Raw genomic sequence first — 17481 nt, forward strand, 5'->3', positions numbered from 1 at the left:
ATCTTGGGAAAAGTAACTGAAATGATTGGGGCATCATGTCAGTCAGCTGGAGATGAGTTCCTTGTGCAGTGTGTAAACGGAATAATGGCAAAAAAATCCAGTCCTGGGATATATAAGCAAAATAATATTGAAAAGGGGTAACCTGTATTTGGCGCTAGTAAGTCTTCTTCTGAGATGCTATGGACAGTCCTAGCACCTCCAGTTCAAAAAGGAATAAACTGGATCTCTCTTCCGATTAAAGGATCGGAACACCTGCCTTAGTGAAAAACTGACACGTTCACTCAGGTTATCTAAAGAAGAAATGCYTTAGTGCCTTGATCACAGTATCTATTTACTTCCAGAGGTTGTAGAGATTCAGCAATTGAGAAATCTTAAGTCTGAAAAGCATAAACATAACAAGATTGAGTGTCTGGAAGAGAAGGTAGAGACATTCAGAAATAGAAATTAGATGCATAAAGATGAAGAAAAATAACCACTTCAGTAACTTAAAAAATAGTGGTAAATTGTCCATAGTGCAAATATCTAAATTGAGATTCTCTATCTTTTTTAAAGGAATGCTTTAGTCAGTTAAACAAAAATTAATTTTGGGAAGAAYTGACCTGTGCTATACAGAAGGTTGGAGTAAACTATCATCTCCAAACTGAAAACTGAAAACCGATGATTATGTTATTTCACGTACATTGCTGTGTGGGAGCCCCAGGTCTTATTTACTGTAAATTATTCAAAACCTGATATGATTATAAAAATATTATTTTTTCATGGAATTCCTTTCATCACATTGTCAGGGTGCTGCACCAACATTAATCTGTACAACATGTCAGCTCAAGTGGTGGAGTGGTATTACTGGTATTTTAGGGAAAGAGCACCGAAGTGAGATTAAGTTCAAAAGTGCCTGTTAACCGCAGAAGTAAAATTTGAAAGCTGCAAACCAGACCCTAGCAGCTCACATGGAAACTTAGCAATGAAGATCACACAACTGATGACCACTTCTGGTGAAAACGTGTTTCAACCGATTGGCTGGAGAACTGCGGGAACTTAGCGGCAGATTCCAGTTCTGCAGAGCAACATGCCAAGTTTTAATCAGGAAACCATTCCTTCCTGTTCTGAAATGCCCTTCATCGATCAGTACAGACCTTCTTGTGTCTATAGCGTATGAAGCAGGAGTTTTCTTTATAAATAAATATATAATCCCCTTCACTGCACAACCCCAGTTCATCCTCAGAATATATTCTTCCACAACAATCAGTCTGGTAAAAGTAACAAGGTGATAAAGATCCAGTGTAATGCACATCCACGAGGTTGGAGAGAATTCTTCTGAAATTCTGGAATTTCCAAGTTATCGAGAGTCTAAATTTGCAATCTGGGTGCTTTTTCTAACAGTTCATTTTTAAAATGTGTCAACTCCTGGGCTATTTGTCTTTCTTTTTCTTATTTTACTCTTTTAAGCAGAAAAAGTGTCATTGTTGTTTCACCAGCTGTTTTCTCAGTAGGGTTAAAATAGTGAGACGCAGCATGCAGAATTGCTCCGTATGAGTTAACAAGGGGATGAGCTCAGACTAGTCAGCTGCCATCCTTCCTCTGTCCTCACATAATCTCACGTTGCCTTGTCAGAGCACTCTGGTACCACCATCACTCTCGCCCACATCTCGGCATCAGTCCCCTCTGCCCAGTCGCTCCCCAGATAATGCTGGCTCGGCCTTTCTCAGTTTCACCTATGACTTCCTCTTGGTCGCTGCATGCACATAGCGAGAGGGACTTCTGCAGGCAAGTGCAGAAGTTAAGGGGAGAGTCTTCACCACATGAGCATATCCATACACAAGAAAGGCAGGAAACCACGAGGAAGTCCACAGAAAACTAGAGCGGCTGAGCAGAGAGAGGAACCTGGAAAAAACATCTTCTCTGGACACCCTGCTCACTAGAAAGGCAGGCCGAGGACCTCAGCCAGGGACCAAACCCTGTGGTTTGTATCCCATAAATTTTCCTCGGCTGCTGCATGGCTGCTGAAGGTGATACGGGCATGGAGGCACGTGGAGCAGGCTGACGGCCAGGTCGCACACGTGGACCTGCTGCTGGCAGCCTCCCTCTGCCAGGTCACTTCAAAGCAGGCTTGCTGCGGCAAGTAGCAAGCACTGCCCCAAGCCCARTGCGGACACGGCCACTGAACTACCTTACCTGGTTGAACAGCACATGGGCAGCACCATGACAAAGGCAAGGAGACCAGACTCCTCTCATTCTGGCCTGAAGCACAGGATATGCTTTATTAACTTAACTACTTTGTATATCGCATTTTTTTTTAATAGAGGTGCCTGGGAGGAAGGGACTTCCTTCARCATGCAGGGAGGATATTGTGCCTGACTAATTTTATGGGTCCCTGTTGACAAAAGGCTTTATCTTTGCTTTCTATCCATTTAACTATAAATCTCTGCATCTATGATTTTTGACTTGTGGAGTCCCATATAATTTAGTTTGATGAATGRTTTTGTGTTTTATGATAGTGCAATGAAATCTTTTGGTAAGATGCAGCGATTCATTTCCTCATCATTAAACTAGCCAATAAATCAAGGTGAAACAAAGACTAATGCTACTGTGTGAGCTGCCAGTTAAGAATTAGAAAGTACCTTTGTAATAGCTCAAAACGCATCTCAAAGTGTGAAACTCAGATGTGAAGGAATTCTCAAGCAGTCTCAGTCCCTGGTATCTGCAGTGTGTGGTGCTTCTCTGAAACACCTCTCACTCCTTCTGTGCCTTGAGTACAGTGTGGTGCCACAAACAGTTTGAACCACAGTAACTGCTKTTTTCCACTGTGTAATAATCCTCATACATTTCTTGACTATTTAAATATCYTGATAATGCACTGAAGAGCCACAAGCTTCAAAAAAAATTAAGTTTCCAATACTAGACACATAAAAGTTGAATACTAGAAACTTTATCAGTAAGTAGCAATGTATGGATGAGCATTTAAGGTTTTTTACAAGTCAAAAGTTCTTTTTAAAATCAAAATTCCYCCATCATCTATCCCAGGATATTTTCCATCAGAAAGGGCATAGGAAAGACAGAGATATTGATGCTTTGCAACTACAGCAGGAAGCATAGTGCAAACTATGAGGGATTGGGAATAGGCAGGCTGTTCTGACAAGTCCATTTTTCAGCAAGGAACTCTAATCAGTGGCCAGGCCTTCACTGCCTTCACAGCTAAGATTAATTAATACRCTCTCATCACTGTAATRCAYTCAAAAAAGGCCTSTCTGCAAAGAGGTATTGCAAGTGTRGTTYTGCAAGAAATATTGTGCTGGGCTGGCAYGGGTAAGTATTTACTATTTTCCTTTCTGTCTGATACTGTTAAATGCATGTGTCCCATTGGAAGAGATGGGCTTACAGATGGTGTAGAGACAGAAAACAAAGAACAGAAATTTGGTGCAAAACCATAACAGCATTGGCATAATGGAGGGAAATCTATGCCTTCTGCAAGATGCATTTCTATGACGGAGTTTAACACCTATAAGCTCTGCACTACAGGAGTAGAAAGCAGCAACATAGCCAGACCTCTCCTCAGCCTCACTGGACTTCACTGGATACCAGCAACGCTTCTGTTCCACCAGTGTTGGCTGCAAAACAGCACCTGCCTTGCAGATCACGGCACTGGATTTCCTAGAAATGCTTTATCCTTCATCATCACCTAACATGTAGAGRTGCTACTTCTGCAACCAGTTCTGTAATTTCCAAGCACCTCTTGAGCAGACAGTGTTGACTATAGAGTTGTGGGGATAGCTTGGATCTGAGCCTTTTGCAAAAAGAGAGGCAGGCAGCATGTATCTAAAGAAGTACCTATGCTTTTTCCATGAAAAAAGGAAGAATTGGGGCTAAAATCTGAGAGATCTGCTGCCAGCACTGCATCCCCAGTCAGCAGTGGCCCAGAGAGGAGTGAGTGTGGTGTGGACATGTTCTGCGGGGGGACAGGGTAGACCTGTGGTGTGAGCCTCCTCTAGCTAGCGAGCTGTGCTCTGGAAGGGAAATGAGTATTAATAGTGACATAACAAATTATGTCTAATGACATGTCAATCAACCTATTTTCCAAGCTGGTTCATTGCCCCAGTGTACGCATGTCCAGACTCTGCCAAAGAAGTATCAGTGATTGTAGAGGTATACAAGGATACATACATATACGTACCTACATACCTCTCTCAAGAAGAGACATGCAGCAGTATAAACGATTGTTCATTCTGTTTTTTGTTCTTCTGGTTAGTGTGTGGGTGTCTGACACTAACTGCATGTCTGTATCATGAAACATGAGGGTAGATGTTTTACACTAGAAACATTTCTGTGACATTTGCATCTAATTATTAGGCCATTTGACTCCTTACATGTTCAGTATTTCTAGAAACTTACATTTAAATCAGTGCTTAAYGGTTATGTGAATACCCAGTCTCATGATTTATTATCAAAAGCTTTTTTCTCTCTGCATGGAGGCTCTCTAAAAGTTTTGCAGTATGCATTGCAGTTAATACACCAACAGAAAAGTACACTGCTATGAATATATACTCTTAACACTTTGTTTTTATCATTTTTACCATATRTTTAGCTTGCTATGGGAAAACAATATTAGACAAATTTTCCTTATCTTATTTCTGGAAAGGGCAAAATGGATATTGCTAGTATTCTTTCTTCTTCAACGGAAAAAAAARGCATAGACAGTGGCTGACAGTTTAGATAGCATAATAGATGTTGATACTCGTAAAATAGAACAGGTGTTCTATAATTATACCTTGCAGTATTCAATCATGAAGACCTGTTTGAAAATACTGAATGCTGCCTGTTTCCTACCCAGTAGATTATGATAGTGTTCCTACAGTTCATTAACAACACTAGCAAAAATGAGAGGCAATTTAGAGGCTTTTATTCCCTTGCTACTGGAATATCTCCACAGAGAGTCTTCCCATGATCAGCATACTGATTTGAAATTTGTATATAGCTTTACATCAGCAAGACTTTGTTGGAGTTGCCTGAGATATTAACAGAGGTTCCCCCGGCAAGTGCATGGCCCCTGTGCTCTGTCTGCTGGGCCAGTWGCCACTTGGATTCTGAATATAATTTAAGATGGTGGTTTTAACATTTAAACTAGCCCATAGTGTGGTGGTAAATAAATAAGTTCACCTGCATGACATACAGGAAAAGTTGTAAGCTTAAAATTGCTAAATTAAAGACAATTAGAACTGCTAAATTATTCCACTGGTGGAGCACATCTGTTTCAGCCAGTGCCTGCCTCTTTGCAGGATGTGGCAGCAGCTGTGGCCAAATTGGGCTCCAAGCCAAGTTAACCGCTGCTCTCTGTTGCCCGTCTGCACTAAGCCTTACACCAAGGGAAAGGAAGGGAATTTAAGAGAYGTGCTCTAATGCCCGCCCAGGGTTGCCTTCCTGGCCCCACAGATGGATCTGGCACTCAGGACAGCCGGCATGTCCTAGAGGTGGCAACATCAGGCAGTTCGGTGACAAAGGGGCCTTTCTCAGACATCCCTGGCATACCCTGGGCTGAGGCTGAATTCATGGGCTTTTGGCAGCAGGAGGAAGGTTGGCTTTGGACTGTTCCTCAGGGTGGACCTGGCCACCTCATCCACCCGAGAAGGGTCTCACCCACTGCGGGGCCTTATGACACCTCAGTTACTCATTGCCGACAGTTGTCACAGGCAGGACACTAGACAAGGTGAATCTTTGGTTTGAACCAAATCCTACTTTGGGACGTAATGACCTTTACAATGTACTGCAAAAGAGGTCTTCCTAAATTTTTATACTGTAACAGAGAACTGAGTGAAGTAAACTGGAAACAGAGGTCAGATTCTTATGCAGACACTGTTGGCAGTAAGGGCAGGATATGTGGTGTTAGGGGGATGTTGGGAAGTTACGTTTTAAATTCTGTTCACTATATTAAAACTACCTTTGCAATCTACTTAGACACATTAAATCTGATTATCTAGACACACTAAAAAAAGACTAATTTTAACTAGAATAAACAAGTAATCTGTGAGAAAACTATTTTGGGGGAGTTTCTTATGGGATTATTATAAAGGGGGAGTGAATGCCTGTGGTGAGACCTCAGTATCTGATTAACATAGCTATGAACATTCATTAAGTCTCTCCTCCTCCCAAGAATATTGGCTCCTACTGCAGTGGACTCTTTCCTTAGCTTTTCTTGGAAGAAGAGTCCTTGAAAAAACAGGTTAGCCCTCTAGAAAGGAGTGTCTGAGGGAAATCCAGATGCTCCAATCTGTTCCAGGGGTCTCTTACAAAACACACTGCCTCACAAACTCGACCACTGTCAGATTTTGGGAAGAATAAGCAAATTACACAGGTCTCAGTCCTCAAAGCTACTCTTGAGACAGGCAATATTTACAAATGTTTTTTAGCGAGCAGATATTTTCTTCAGTAGAAGTATCACCAAGCAATTTACCTACAATCGTGTCGGTCTGGGCAGGCAGTCTCAGCCTCAATAGAGAATTTTTTCTGCAATGTTGTTAGCATTTCAATTAAGTGAGAAATGAACGCAAAACGTTTGGCTTTGATCTGGATGCTTGCTGTCAAAAACTCTTCTCAAGGGCTGACATTTATATAAGTCAACGTGTGGCTTGGCTCGGCATGATCCCTAACATGACCACAAAAATTTGCCATTAAGAAATCTAGTAGGTACCTCTCTTGCCAAACTGTTAGCAGTAGTGAGCTCCTCATTTGACAAAGATTAAGTAAAAATTTTTATTTATAAATATATATCTATAAATACATTTATACATTTTATTCTCTTTGTAATTGGCTACAGTTGTTGAATTCAGATGCTATGCACAAGCGTCCAGATATTTTCATTCAAGWTTTCATGCAGTTAACAGTGGGGCTAAGTTTTCATAAATATGATGCAAAATGTTGCCTCTTACATTGCTGTTGAATGATGCTGACAACATGCAGCACAGAGAGAGTAAAATGAGAATCATCAATCAGAGATCTAGAGAACATGACCTGCAAGAAAAGATTGAAGGAGTTGGGATTGTTTAGCCTAATGATGAGAAGCCTTAGAGCAAAATAATAGACTAGATGACTTCTCCAATCTCATGTTTCATGTCTTCTCTATTCTATAATGCTATGGCCCAGGTATAGTTTTCATATTGTTTCTTCAGAAAATGAACAAATGAATGAATGAAAGGGAAAAAATAAAGAAATCTTTCTCTCTTTTTCTTCTGTTTCCTACAATAAATATCAAAACACTCTAGTTTGACTATTTCTGAGCACTGAAAGTCTAAAAACAGTGTAATCCATAGGTTCATAATCCACTTTAAAAGCTACCTTGAGGGCAGCCATCAACAGCCAAACCAGGTGATCTGCTAGCCTGAAATTAGTTAGYTATCCTCTTGCAGCAGTCAGAGATAGCTAATTTCCATTTGGCTTCTGCATCTCTGAGAATGCTCAGTCAGGTATTTCTGTATCTCTTTCTCCATTCGGAATACCYACATGGTACCAAAAACCTTGTGAAACTGAGGAGTTTCAGGTAGCACTCCAAATGCATGCATATTACCTTGGCCATATTAACAATTCCTGCTGTCWTGGCAGGGAGGTGCCACTGAACAAGAGTCTGAAAATGCTGCAGATAAGAAAACTAGCCAATGCCTGAAAAGCGATGGTGGGAGATTCCTAGCCAATCCCCCAGTTTTTTTGTCATTAACAATGGAACTGTACAGGCTATTCCTGTGAATGTACCATGTATTTATTCAGTGGCATAGTGATAGTTCTGTTTTGTTTTCTATTTCTTCCCTAGTAATCTCTAAAAGAAGGCCTTTTCCACMTTCTCTGAGTGTTACATTGATGCTTTTTAGAGTACTGTCCATGGTCTGYCTATATTTTCTCCATGAATCATAACAATTTATTCAGAGACAATCGCTATGCCTTCCTAGTTGCAGGGATTCTTTCTTTTTAAAAGAAAAAGTATTAACTGCACTTACTGGTGCTGAAATTCTTTTGCTGTATTGCTCTGCATTTATTCARATGAGATCTCTGACTTAAATGTAGCAACACCACAAGACGCAAACTAACACAACATGACTTCACTGTACATGTCATGTAAAATATAGCAGAACTCAAAGTAGAAATCTGACGTCCTCACATAGATTGCAGCCACCCAGAGGACTGAACTGACACGTAATGTAACCCAAAGAAAAATCTCTCTCTCTCTGTCTCTCTCTGTCTGTCTCTTATTATTGGATAGATTTCTCTTGATGGAATAGTCCAGAAGATCTCATATCTAAAGAAAGCACTAAGGTGTTTTCAGTATCACCAAAGGTTTCAAATTTAACATGAGCTATATTTCTTCAGTCCCTTCACATGCAATAAAATTAAAAATTAAAACCTCTGGATTCATTTTATCATYGGAACATCTGTAGCTGGTGATCATAATGCTTGCTAATGAATAACTCTATTCATAGAGTACTCAGAAAGCTGTATCTTGTTGAATGTTGATAAAAACAAAGTGCAAATCATAAGGAAACTACAAAAGGTTATTTTACTGGTTGAATGAGAGGTCTGTGTATGGTTTCTTTTTAGGTGGGTAATCTTGAAAACATAGGCTTCTCTAAAATTAACTGGAAAATACGAGAATGGGCATTTAAAATAATCTCAGCAATGATCCAAGGATACTATCAGCTGACCACGTGATGTTCACTTCTCTATGAGCTTCAAGCCGAAATTTTGTTGTTTATGGGGCCACCCCGTTTCCAATCCTAGTAAGTCAGTAAGTACAATATGACTTCCTGCTACAATGCAATATAAAAAAAAAGAAACAAAATATGCCAAATATTACCTTCTAGGATACCCTGAGAAGTAGTCAACTGCTGTTCCTATTGCAGCAATGCTTAACATTGCTGGTTTCCCTGATGGGTGCTCTAGCAGGCTGATCAGATATGCAATCACAGGGATCAAAAGAGTGACTAGGGTATGGTCTTTTCCCTCCTTCTCTTCCAAACAATGAGTGATTTGCGCTTTGATGTTACTCATCCTAGAGGGGACCTGGCATTACCTGAGCCTGAGGGGAACTGTCCTTGCAGGTACTTCAGTTCCAGTYGCAGACTTTGTCAGCTACACTTGTGTTTTCACATCAAATACTATTTSTAAGTTTAAGGGAAAAAAGAGAAAAAATAAGGTGTTAAATAGGTCAGAATAAATTCCTGATTATAGTGAATGCAATATGTTGGAAAAAGGCAACTGTCCCTTCTGAATTACAGTAAACATCCACCTATAAACAATGTCAACCATATTTATATAGAAATTCCTGTAAACAACTGAGATCAAGTTCTGTGACCAAACATTACAAATTTCTATCTAAATTTGTGTATTTCAATATGTATAAGGTCCATTCATTCAAGAGGAAATACTCTTGTGTTAACAGCCTTCTTCCCTGTCTCCTCCTATCTGCACAGTGAACTGTGGCCATGTCCTTCCGAAAGCTTTTTAAAAGTAGCGCAACTATATATATATATTTTATATATATATATATATATATATAAAATAGATCAAATACGCACAACTGAAAATAAGAAATGGTAGATCAGCCAAATAGCTACATTAAAATCTGCAATGTTAGTACATAAGGTCATTTCAACTGATTAGAAACTGGTGCACAAGCGCTTCCACTCTCCTCCTATGCCGGTCCTCGAGGGTGCTTTGTGCCACTACGTGACTCGCTGCCTATAAGGTATGGAATGGCAATATCTGCTTGTATCTTCACCAGAAGAGAGCATGGTCGGAGATTGCCCTTCCTCAGGTCCAAACTGCCAGGCTGGATTTTACCTCCACAWGGCAGTAGATGGTGTGTTAGGATCTCAYTTTGGAGCAGTCCCACAATATTCACAGAAGGCCACAGCTGGATTTAGGAAATTGAGATTTATGAAAACTAGAGACTTTGATGTGTGGGCGCAGGCAGGTAAGGCACTCCCTGGAGTCTGGCTGCCACAGAGACACAGCAAGAGCTTCTCCTTAAGCAGCTAGCGATGTGGTAGATCAGTTCATTYGACTAGATGCTCTTCTTGCTGTTCACTGAAGCTTGAGGGCCAAGACTCACAACAGTGCCCACAAGGTCCTTGTAGAGAAGATTCTGTTACCTCTGGCTGCTACAAAAGATGCRATGTTAGAAAATCAGTGCCTTCACCATGCCAGGATGGATAGCCAACAGCCTCTACAGGAGAATAGATTTGGCCTATCTCTAGAGTGGGCCTACCTGATAGACAGAGAAGTCAGGCTGAGCCCCCATTTTGATTGCATTCACTTCTTAAGGTTCTTGTTTCACTGACTTTTCTAATACTTCTTCAGAAAGCTATTTCTCCCACCTGCCATACAAATAAGAGAAACATTCTGTTCTGATTTAAATAGCTTTGCTTCTCCCATACCTTACTTAAYCATTAGGGAACTGTAAGATTGCATAAATAGATGCCATTCAGAATATAAACATTGGAGTGACTTTGATTTGCTCCCTTTTGGCAGAGTACTTTTGAAAGAATGATGAGAAAAGATAACATATCTTGAAATTCCACTCTAACAAACAATAAATTACCCTGCTGAAAGCAGATTATTTTAAAGTACAATCCATACTGCGTCTCAGCCCAAAATACAGGCAGATGCCTTGATGTCAAGTAGCTCACTTAAGAAGCAACAGTAGATGTTAAGACAAATAAATGGCCAATAATAAGAGCATCACATAAATCTCTGAAATATAGTAGCAAATGAATGTCATTAGAAGCTCACATTCCAAGTTTTGGAAGAGTAGGAGTTCTGAAGCTAAATACCAATTTTAATATCTTTCGTTTACTATCTACCAAGGGACTCTAAAAGAATTCACCACATAATTAAAATATTTCTGTGGGAAGAAAGATCTAAACAGGAAAAATCAGATGCTCGAAAACAAAATCGGTTTCCATGTGCTTTATTATACTGCAGTGGTGTAAACAGGCTGAATCTTGCCCCTGCAGATTTGTAAAGTACAGGGAGAATGTGGATGACACTGCTGCTAGAAGGACACATACCTGTCCATTTCACAGCCTCATCCAAGTGATGAAGCCGCATTAAGTGCAGCAGCAAGTCTCACAGCAGCAATTAGCAATGGTTATGTGCCTGCCTAACACAAATTCAGTGAAGGAGGAGCTTTTTCCGATACCAGCCTCTCTAATCCTGATGAGGTGAAATACAGCCAGCTATGGTATCTCTCTGCACCAGGCTTCATCCCAGCACAGTGAGAGGCTGTGCAGAGAATAAYGTGCTCCACACCAGAAAAACGAAGTATCTTGCGAGGGAACAGGATGATTGACCATTCCCTTTTTTTTCCCTTCGCATCAGCTGGCAGGATCTCACCCTTTTGCAAGATACTTAGTGTTGGCAAAGGGAAGGCCAAGAAAGTAGAACAGGGCCAGAATTGCCCTTAAACAGAGATTGCCTTAAAGTTGCTGTAAATTACATGGGGACAAGTTGGTGCTCAGACATCCTTTTGGTTCCACGATTTCAAACATGAACAAAGCCATCAGTCTCCCACATTTCCTGTTGAGGGAAGTGCAGCTTGAACTCTGTTGCAGATCCAGTCCTACATCTCTAATGCTCAGAGCTCCCAACAGCACTAAGCAATTCTAGTTGCATCTCTCAAAAGGTTCATTGCACAGTGTACAGGCACTGGTGAGAACATCTGTGTTCAGGAATAATCATCACATCTTCTTCTGAGAATCTCATTCAAACACATCTATAGTTACTTCCGAAAGTATATTCTTTCAGCCATAGGAAAGGTTATTTCAAGAATAAACACTCTTCCTGAGATCAGTTCACCAATAYGATCTTTAAAAGCTGCTTTCTCTTATATCTTTCACCTCAGTCAGGAAAAACATACATTTCGCAAAACACAGCAGCATAATARCAATCCTTGATGTTGTGCTCTTTGTCATGCTTTAGAGTTGTGATGCCTGTCTGAGCACTTCCATGTCTGCTGATAAAGTATTATCTCCCAAAAAGATTACACATAATGGGTTTGGATTTTTATGCAACTACAAAACAAAATGTTACTCATAAACTGTCCTGTACAAAGAACCCAAAATAATGGCTCTAACCTTTGATTACATACGAGAGATGGACCAGAAGCAGCAAAATGGATTGGAGTTCACAGGACTATTTCCATCCTGCATCTCCAGCCTCTGATGCTGGCATTGTTTGCAGAAATTCCACACAAGCCAAATTGTAATCCAGGCTCTTAGACAAGTAAACAATATTTGGAAGAAGTAYAAGAAATATGTGAAAGTTATCAGGTTCAGACAATTTTGATTCAAACAYAAAGAAAGCAACTTAAAAAGAATGTTTTCAAGATAGTGTTGTTCTTCTTATAAGCATAAATGACTTGCCTTGSAATCTGTTAGATGGATGTAACATACAAATGCATGTCTTTATTGCTTGCTAAAGCAAAAATTGTGCTAGTACAAAATGGGCAGAAGAGGTCTTCTGTATGTACCAAATGGAGAAGGAAAGATTATAATCCCTGCTATCTACAAAGCAGTCATTTATGCTACTGAAAAACCTTGGAAATTTATGCAAATRGACAATGTACTGGTATTGGTTTTCTAATTTTTTTATTATATTTATCTGGTTTAGATTTGTACTTAAAATTGTAAAAGACTGAGGAARCAAGTTTTTAAAATGATGTATTTAATCTACTGCAACAGCAAATGAACGATGGATTTTTATCTGAATAGGAACATCCAAAGAWATCTTAAAGGACCAGGGAACTGACTTTACCGCCTGCCTTCATACTATGTCAAGCCAACAAAATACTGAAGATGAAACAATTAAAGGAACAAGGGGGAGCATGGTAGAGAGTGGGATGACAGGCATCAAACCCACTTGCCTTGTTGGAAAGGTCTAACTGGGTCCTGAAACATATGTTAAAAAATGTGTAAGACAAAACAGTTCTGAAAACAGCACCTATCAGTCCTTTCTTTGTATTATAGAACACTGTTTTAAATTGATTTATGCTTGGAATGGCTATATAGACAACAGCCAGGAGATACTACAAATGTAATACATGCAACATGGGAAGAAAACCCTTTGATACCTAAAAATGTTTTCAGATAAGTCTGGTATCTGAGAGAAACATAGGAGAATGGAATGTATTTGCCACTAGGCTGAAAAAATGTGTCATTTCAGTGCACTGGCACACATTATTTTCTCAGAAAGAGTTGGTTCTTATTTTAACACTAGCTTTTCTTTCTAAGAAGCTATCAAGCCACTCTCTCACTGATCTTGGTGTACCAGAAAAAAAGKTCACTGCCCTTAACTGCTCCCCACAACCAGCAGCTGCTTACCATCATCCCCCTCTGCTGGAGGTGTAACAGTCCRGGCACTATAATGCGCTCCAGGAAAAACTGAGGTTAACCTGTGCTCACTTCTGCCAGGAGGAGGATGTCAGGACAAACGCCTCCAAACTGCAGCCATCAGAGCGAAGCCGTACTGAGCACCCAGGGCTGTTACCTCTTTCTCCACAACAGACCTACCTGGAAGTGTCCCTCTGTCAAAGCTTAGAGTCCCCACCGCGATCTGCTGCCAGCGGAGAGGCCTCCCTCTCTGCTCACGCTTCTTTAATTGCCTCCCATAGACTTTTCCCTTTCACTCTTCTCACAGTGCAGCCTAGCAGCAGACTCCGGCTTGCGCACAGAAAACTCTGACAGCAGCTGCTTGCTAGACCCTGCAGGTGGCAGTAAGAAACTATAAACTTCTTAATGAAAACGGGACTAACAAACTACAGAGCAGTAATTATACCCCAAAACTTTTCCATAGAGATTCTGGCAAYGACTGTTTTCATTCCCTGTTCTCGTTAAATGTCTGATGCCTTCTTTCRTGCCTAGTTGCATCCTCAAACTGTGCTCAGATCTGTATGTTACCTGTGGACCACTATAGTTTTCCAGAACTTCTCAATGACATCTGTCAATCAATTCTGCCCTGTCAATAGCCTAAAGAGCAGAGACTAAGTAACAACCAAGTAAGACAAGTAACCCCACAGAACTTAATTTTAATTTGAAAGGTGTAAAGAAGACAGAGGAATAATCTACTGTGACAAGCAGGAGAAGAAAAATTAAATAGCAGGAAGCATTGCTTTTATCATAATATGCACAGAAAAAAAGCAATTGTGTCCCATCATTGGTGCCATTTAAAACCATGTTTGGTCAAATCAGTTCTGAAATGCACTGGAAATACCAACTTCATCCAAGTGGGCAACTATTTTCTAAATGACTAGTGGGATACTGTCACTGCTCAAAATCAAACTTCATCATGATGTCTAGTATCATCTGTATCAGCCTTGTAGTATCGTTTACAACTTAGAACTATCTGATGTATGGGAGAATTAGTTTTGACTTAAGCTTCCAGCAACCTGCATAATTATAATTTTGAAACTTCATGATAACTTTATTATAATGAATTATTGTGCAGAATAGGCATTCGTTGAACATACTTAACACTTTTCTATTTTCTCTTTAGTCCTTTTTTCTATCTCTGATTACACTATTATTGAACCTAATGATATATCTTTCCCTTGGAGCTAACAATTTATGATGCCATGTAACTTAAAGGACTTCTCATATTTAGTTGTTTACTGCTTAAAGTCCTTGTTGTTAAATAAACTTTCCTATTTTGTTACAACTCTTCCTCAGTACCTTTCAACCAAAAAAAGATTTAACTATTTTAAATTGACTAAGCTCCAAAAGTTAAATTTTACAAATATTTTACATTAAGTTGGGGCACCACAAGACAATTTGCCACAAGATCATATATTAAGCTATCTCAGAGCTAAGGAAAGAGTCCAAACCTGCTGATTTGATAGATTTGGGGTCAAGAGGAGAAAAATATCTTTTTCATGTCTAATTAGTTGCTGCTTTTCACCTTCCTCTGTACTGTAGAACATATCTGCTATATACTTCTGCTTCTTAGTATCATCTAGAAGATTAAAATATTTTGTTTGTGCAGAGGTCTAGGTCATCAACAGCACTCTTGATCTCCCTTCCTCTCTTCTTCTGACATGTCATTTGGCTTTTGCTCTTCCAAGAGAGATCTTAAGTTTATTATGGAGTACTAGAAAGTAATACTTCCTAGACCTTTGTAGGCCATCACAGACACAATGGATGACATTCAGGCAATTCATAAATTTGGTATCCGCAATGACTTCCCATGACTTCAGGAGACTCCCTGGTCAAGATCATTCCTTCCAGTTCTATGTTCCTGTAACTCTAGCCTTTCTGTAGTCTGTAGACAAAGCTCCTACTCYAAGATCCTAATTCATTTAAGCATTCCATTCAGTCCATCCCAGAAAGCCTCTTAGTACCTTCTTAGCATTAAGTATGTTCTTAAGTCTCACTGGTTTCGACACAATTTGAGCTTGCATCATAGGAAAAGCACTTACTCGAGTCTGTCCTGAACTCAACATGTATTCTTCTGAACAGAAGCCAAAGTTCTTCTTATAAAATTAATATCCTTTTTTAAATTATGTATTACTTTTTCCATCCTGTCCTAATCATGAAATGAGTTAATGCTACTTGGAAAATGTAAAATTAATKAATGGAGGTAGGAAATGTAAGATTAAGATGACATGTTCAGGAAGTATATGCTGTTCCTTCTCACATCTGTTTTCACTCTATCTTCTGCATTTGAATTTCTTTCCAAATGATCAAACATCGTCATCTACTCTGAGGCTGTAAGCCACTAATGTTGTCGTAAGTCTCTGTTTGATATTGCCTGTTTCTGCCTATTTACCTCACTTGTGGCTGGCATGCCTTTCTCCTCTGCTGTAAATAGGACCACTGTATCATTGCTGATTAATGTGGCCTGCTGATTAATGATCTYTACTCTTCCAAATCACATTTGCTTTTTTTCATTTTTTACTGAAATGCCCACATTCAAAAATAGAGTTTCACTCTATTTATAAAATAGTCTATAATCCAAACCCTTCTTCGATTAATCCTTCCTGACTTTTTCTTTCTGAAGTCCCCTGTTACGTTTATAAGAAATTAACCACATCTGTGAGGGGAGAAGTCAGAACTTTCTGATCATCATTTAAAGCAAATAATCTGTGCAGTAACAAACTTGTGTTCCCAAATGACTTAATATTTTACTTTCTTCCTTGCTCTTCTTAGTTCAGTTCTATTACACTCTTCTTCCCTTTTGGTTCTAACATTTATCTTACTTTAAYAGTCATATTCTACTTCAAATTAAATAATAAACTCTCAGTACAGATGAACTTGTATTCTATGAATTTTTGCAACTAACAGCACATGGATCCAGMTACTGATACAATATAGAAAACAGACTACAAATTTGTAATGTAAACGACTACCTCACTTCACTGTCTGTTCATACAGATTCAATAAACCAGAAAGACAAAGGCAAATCTCAGTCTTCATTTGAAAACATTTATCTGGTGCATTTTTTTCCATAAAATCATAAATCACTTATTTAACTGGTCATGATTCAAAACAGGAACAAGCCTATGACCTTCACTTCTGCAACAGATGACTTCTAGTACTGACAAGAGTCACCCTGATCACATTCAGATTTTAAATGGGTAGGATTAACACCAGGGTTACATGTAGGATGAGTATCTGTGCTGTGAGGAAAGTGAAGAGTCAGGCTAAAGCAGCTATTCAGAAAGGGATGTCAGAATTAAATGATCATTGCTGCCACTGCAGGTCCCTGGGATAAATTTCTGGTTTAATGAACGCAGAGGTCATTAAGTTACATTTAGGATTCGGCAGTGAGCTCATTGTGAGCCTAGTCTAGAAAACTTGCTAAGGCAACTAGTTATATCTTGGCTTGGAGCAAGCACAGGTCTGTAGAATAAATTTTAGACCATAGACAGAGTAAAGCTTAGTGGTTTAAAAAAAAAAAATCAAAGCGGGGAGGAAGAAAGCTTAGCTCCATAGCAGATTGCAGCATCGTGTTGTCTTAGGAATCTGTTACAGCAGGCTGTGCCTATGCTTAGAGCACGTTCGGGTCGCTACGCTTTTGGCTTGTGTTAGGACCACATCTAAGGTGAGAGGTCTGGCTGCTGGAGGCCTAGCAAAAACCTAATGCCTATTTTTAGGAAGGACTGATGGAAAGTCTAAAAATCCATCCCGCTGGGCACGGCCACGGCGGCACCAAAGCCGCGATGCGGCGGTGGCTCCAGCTCACGGCGGAGCAGGCGTATCCAGCGGGCGAGGGGACGCGGGCTCTTCGCTGTGGAAGGTGCCTGGCCCCGGGGCGCAGATCCTCGCCGCGAACCAACGCTTTAGTCCTGCCCCTCGAAACGCACTACAACGCCCGGCCTGGGACGATGGACGCGGCCACCGCGCCGCCAGCGCTGCTCGGGCAGGTTCCGTCAGGCTTGCGGCCCCTCTTTACCTTCCTACCGGGTCCCCGCGATGCCCCAAAGCCGCTGACAGGGGCGCAGGGGGAGAGGCC

General features: G+C 40.2%; 1 long non-coding RNA gene across 1 annotated transcript; it reads right to left on the bottom strand.

Annotated features, from left to right (window-relative positions):
* Positions 1-6828: 6828 nt before the first annotated feature.
* LOC146584934 (uncharacterized) lies at positions 6829-17474 on the bottom strand. Its single transcript, XR_014898097.1, has 4 exons — positions 17422-17474; positions 10244-10352; positions 9047-9131; positions 6829-6999 (listed from the first exon to the last, which is right to left on the bottom strand). It is a non-coding gene; the product is annotated as an uncharacterized LOC146584934 (long non-coding RNA).
* Positions 17475-17481: the final 7 nt, after the last annotated feature.

The sequence above is a fragment of the Rhea americana genome, unplaced genomic scaffold, assembly GCF_003343005.1.
Source record: "Rhea americana isolate MKP2758 unplaced genomic scaffold, rheAme1 scaffold_88, whole genome shotgun sequence".
NCBI lineage: Eukaryota > Metazoa > Chordata > Aves > Rheiformes > Rheidae > Rhea > Rhea americana.